The sequence below is a fragment of the Pinus tabuliformis genome, chromosome 2_1, assembly GCF_031772625.1.
Source record: "Pinus tabuliformis cultivar Carrire ecotype Pingquan chromosome 2_1, CPIR1, whole genome shotgun sequence".
Taxonomy (NCBI): domain Eukaryota; kingdom Viridiplantae; phylum Streptophyta; class Pinopsida; order Pinales; family Pinaceae; genus Pinus; species Pinus tabuliformis.
This window is the reverse complement of record NC_142299.1, coordinates 816,502,830-816,507,531: the sequence shown is the minus strand read 5'-3', so window position 1 is coordinate 816,507,531 and position 4,702 is coordinate 816,502,830.

The window sequence follows — 4,702 nt, the reverse complement described above, 5'->3', positions numbered from 1 at the left end:
GAGAAATACTACATTTGTTTCCAAACCGATCTCAGTAATAGATATAAGTAATATATATGTTATAGACGTGTTAATATATATTTGATAATTCTTTCATATTACAGATTTCAAAAAACATAATTCCCTCATATTTCTATACTATGATTTTTATACACTAATTTCTTACAAATACTTCTTCAAAAAGTTGTATCTATATATTTGATAATTTTTTCGTATTACAATTTCAAAAAACATAATTCACCATATTTCTATACTATATTTTTATACACTAATTTTTTTACTAATACTTCTTCAAAAAGCTGTATTTACAAATTACTATTTTTTACTCAAAATTGTAATCTTCTAAGACTATCACGATGCTCAATCAATAAGTCCATCCAGTATATTCCCTTATCTACAATATTTTGATCCCGAAATTCCTCAAAGTGCAATATGCCTTTATTCTGACCAAGTGCCTTCTTGGAGAAGTATTTTCTTGAGAAGATGAGACATATTGAAATTATTTTAATAAACATGGTATTGTAGAAAACTAATAAAATAATGAAGATACTTGTATTTTTAATTTACTAGGTATTCAAACAATGATAAATTGGAATCTCCAAATACCTTCAACACTTAATATCTTTTTTGAGAAAAATATGATAATCCTTATAATGCCAATAATCTATAGTATTAGTTCTACTTCCACAACTTATCCATAAAGTGAAAATCTTAGAATTATTAGTAATTAGAAACATTACCTCAACACACAAACCTTTCTAATTTGCACCAACAAAAACCTTTTGCAGTCATATCTAAAAAGGTAGGATGGGTTGATTTTGACATCTTTCTTCTTTGGCTCCTTATGAGATTCTTTAAAGAAACCAAGAACTCATGAACTGACCATATTAATGTTTTTATTTTCAAAAAATAACTAAATTCCATGTATCCAAATCCCCATATATAATTCTTTATGGTTGAATGTGTCTAATTTTCATTGAAATAAACACTCTTCAAATATCTTTTTGTTCCAAGTAACCTTTGTTCAATTTCACTCATACATACTTTGAATAATCACAATGCACTAACAAATGATTTATAGGTTCAACATCCTATGATAATGTATACAAATCCTACGACTACATCCTTAGTTAATATAATTCAGGGCCGCTTGATCGTGAGCGAGTGACCTGAGCATCAGGAGTTCAAGAGCCTCTTGTTGATATGCCTCGACATCCATGCTATGCCTCGACCAGCGTTCCTCCGAGTGCATTACAAGAGTAGCTTCGGTCTGCGAAGTAGTCTGGGTGCCCACAGAGACAAACATTCCAGTGGTTTAGTATGATTCTGGTGATAAGAGAGAAGTCTTTATACAGGTGTCCCACCTCATGACACCTCCTACAATGAAATGGTATCCCCTCATAATCCAGAATCTGCCAACGAATAATATCCCCAAGCTAGAGCTGGTAACTCTCCACCAGACCTTCTTGCGTGTCCAAGTGCACCAATATCCTGGCTATGGCCAGACATCCAATATCAATGTAGGAACTATCGTGGTCCAGATAGACACTAAGATCATCCCCGATGCATCTAAAAATCTCCTCGGACCAGAATTGTAATGGTAGCCCTGGGAGCCTTACCCAAATCAGCCCTGCCCCCAATTTTTCCTTCTTTGGGTTGAAAAGGGGCAACCATCTCTTGAGCAGCACTGGAGTCATCTCAATATGCCAGTATCTTGTTAGAACCCAGCTAGTTGGTTCCGGCTGCGGGAAGATAAGTGCGAACCATCCTCGAGTCATGGTAATAACCCTTGGAAATTGTCCATTAAGTTACCCCAAATCTCCACAGTCCACCTTTTTAAACGTGCAGGGGTATACTTTCAGCCACAGACTCTTCCAACCAACACTGTTCTTTCCATGAGAGTTGCTTGGGCCATGCTGATTCCTTCACAAAAAACCAACAAATGCCCCCTTTCACACACCTTGGAGCACTTGGATTTTTTATTCCCTTCTGACCATTGTGCCTGAGCTACCAATTGTTGTCCTCTACCTACTGGTTATTGTCTGAGTGCAAATCCATGTTGTCCTATGGTCCCAGATCTTTCCAAGTGATTCCATCGAAACATATAGAAATCCGGGCAGTAGGAGCAAGTCTCGAACCTTGGGGGTCAGCTCTGGATGCACCTAGTGTGTTATAGGTCTGATTTAACCCTCCATAAGTGTCGATTCCCGAAACGCTGGTGCCTCTGTCTACCACACATGGTACTCCTTGTATATTCATCACAAATCCTTGTTGCTTGTGTTCCCAGTACTATAGTTCAGTAGGCGAAGGGATATTTAAGAAAGGTTGAGTTTGTTCCTTCCTTAGGTTGATTAAAACCTTATTAACCATCAAGCTCAGTTGTGTAAACCCTAACCCATTTAGGGTAGCCTCCATCTCCTCCATTTTTGAGTTATATGTGGAAACCTGGGCCTCTAGTGATAGGTGCGGTTCCGGTGGAACCCCTCCTCGCGTCTTATGTGTCTCTTCAAACCATATTTGGGATGGCTCTATGGTATCAGATGAGCAATCTACTAATTCCTCATCCATGAAAACAAAGTTTGCTGCTCACCGGTTACTGTTCCTAAGTTGTTGTTCACAACCCCCACAATAAACGCTGGCCCTAGCTCAGCTATCTGCAACCTCACCATTCGATTCTAAGCTATTGATCTCGATCTCCCCAAGGTCCAAGAAATCGCCAAAAACCGCCGCAAACTATAAAACCTGAAAGATCAATCCACCCAACGGTTGTCTTCTGTAACCTGCCCTGTTTTACTATTAACCCCTCCGAGTATAATAGTAAATCTCCTCCTATCCACTTCAGGGTAAAAACAGGTTATCCATGTTGTTCACCGCCAAATCACCAACCTAGGGTTTCAAACCTGTTCGAACCCCCGTTTTTGTAGCCGGACCTCAGCTCACCCAAGAAGTCATATCTTGCGTCTTATGTGTGTGTGAGATTATTTTGTCGTTCTCTACTTTTCTGGATAATTTCCATGCATGCATGCATGAATTACATTTAAATTAGAGATCTAGAAGTTTAATAACACTGTAAGTGTAAAAATTCAGAATTTAAATATATTATTATTAGATCTGTTGTGACAAACCGTCGAGTGGAATATCCACAACAATTTATAGATAAAAAAAAATAGCTTCGACATAAAATTATGAAAGAAATAGGGTCTCAACCAATGTTGTGTACACTGTCTACTCATATTAAAATTCCTTATATGAGATAGATATTTATATACAATATTATACAAAATATCAATAAAAATTACTTATAATTTATACAAAATTTCTCCACCAATATATGGGTCCACGAGATACATATCTTAAACATTACCTATCTTTTGGCTAACCAATGATCCATCCCATTATCTGTAGCTACTAGAGACCTACAAATAATATAAATATTCCTAATATTTTAACCATCCAAATAATATAAATATTCCTAGTATTTTAACCATCCCATTATAGGTAGCCACTAAAAAGAACTAAAAAAAACTGAATAAGATAGGTATTACTAGTCTTTTTATTTGGATTCCCAATCCAATTTGATAAATACTTATTTTTCAAGTATTTATCATTCACCAATTCACTGCATAAGCCTACACCAATCAATGCTATAATTATATTTTACATACATAATTCCTTTCTAAACCAATAGATGTTTTTTATTCCCTATCTAACTTAATTCTTAAGAATCAATAATTTCTCCCTGTTAAACACATTTATCCCTTCTTTATATCTATTCCCAATCCAAAAAAAACAGGACAACTTCTCCTTATCTTATTCAAAATGTAATTAGAAATCTTCATCGACGATGCCCAATATACAAGAATATTTTCCAAAATTTCTTTTACTAGAGTTAATCTCCTTCCAAGGGAAAGCCACAACACCAATTATCCATCTTTTCCTCAACCTTATTTACTAGCTAAATCTAGTCTTCCTTCAAATATTTTTTAGGCTTTAGAAATTATCCCAGATATTTAAACCCTAACTATAATGGAACACAAGTGTAAGGAAGTATATTTTTAATATGAACTTGTATATTTGCTTCAATATTATGTGAAGGAAAATTTGATGTACTAACATTGATGAAACACAAAAGCCTTGTATAATATCTCTAAATGTATAACATCTTTAAAAATGATACATTCCTTCCTGATGCAATCCCAAACAACAATACATCATGAACAAATAAAATATGTGTTAATATATGCTTAGTAGACAACTTCAAACCCTTTATTGTCCCATCACTTCTATCCTTACCAATCATTCTACTAAAACCTTCAACCAAAAGAAGAAATAGTAAGGAATGTAAAGGGCATCCCTATCTAATTCCTTTGAAAGATTTGAAAAATCATATAGGATATCCATTAACAAGAACACAAAAAATAATATGATAAATATTTCCCATTGTCCATTCTGTAACCTATAATCCCAATCTGATCTCCAACAGAAACAGTCTAAGAAAACCCCAATATATTTTTTCATATGCTTTCACTAAATCCATTTTTAAAAATAATGCTTCCATATTCTTCTTCATCATTGAATGGATACACTCGTATTATACTCCAATAACATCCATAATCCATTTATTTTCTAGAAATCCAAACTATTCTTTTGTGAAGGGATATGTAAAGAAAAAATCCCTTCACATTCCGAAGTAGATCATAAA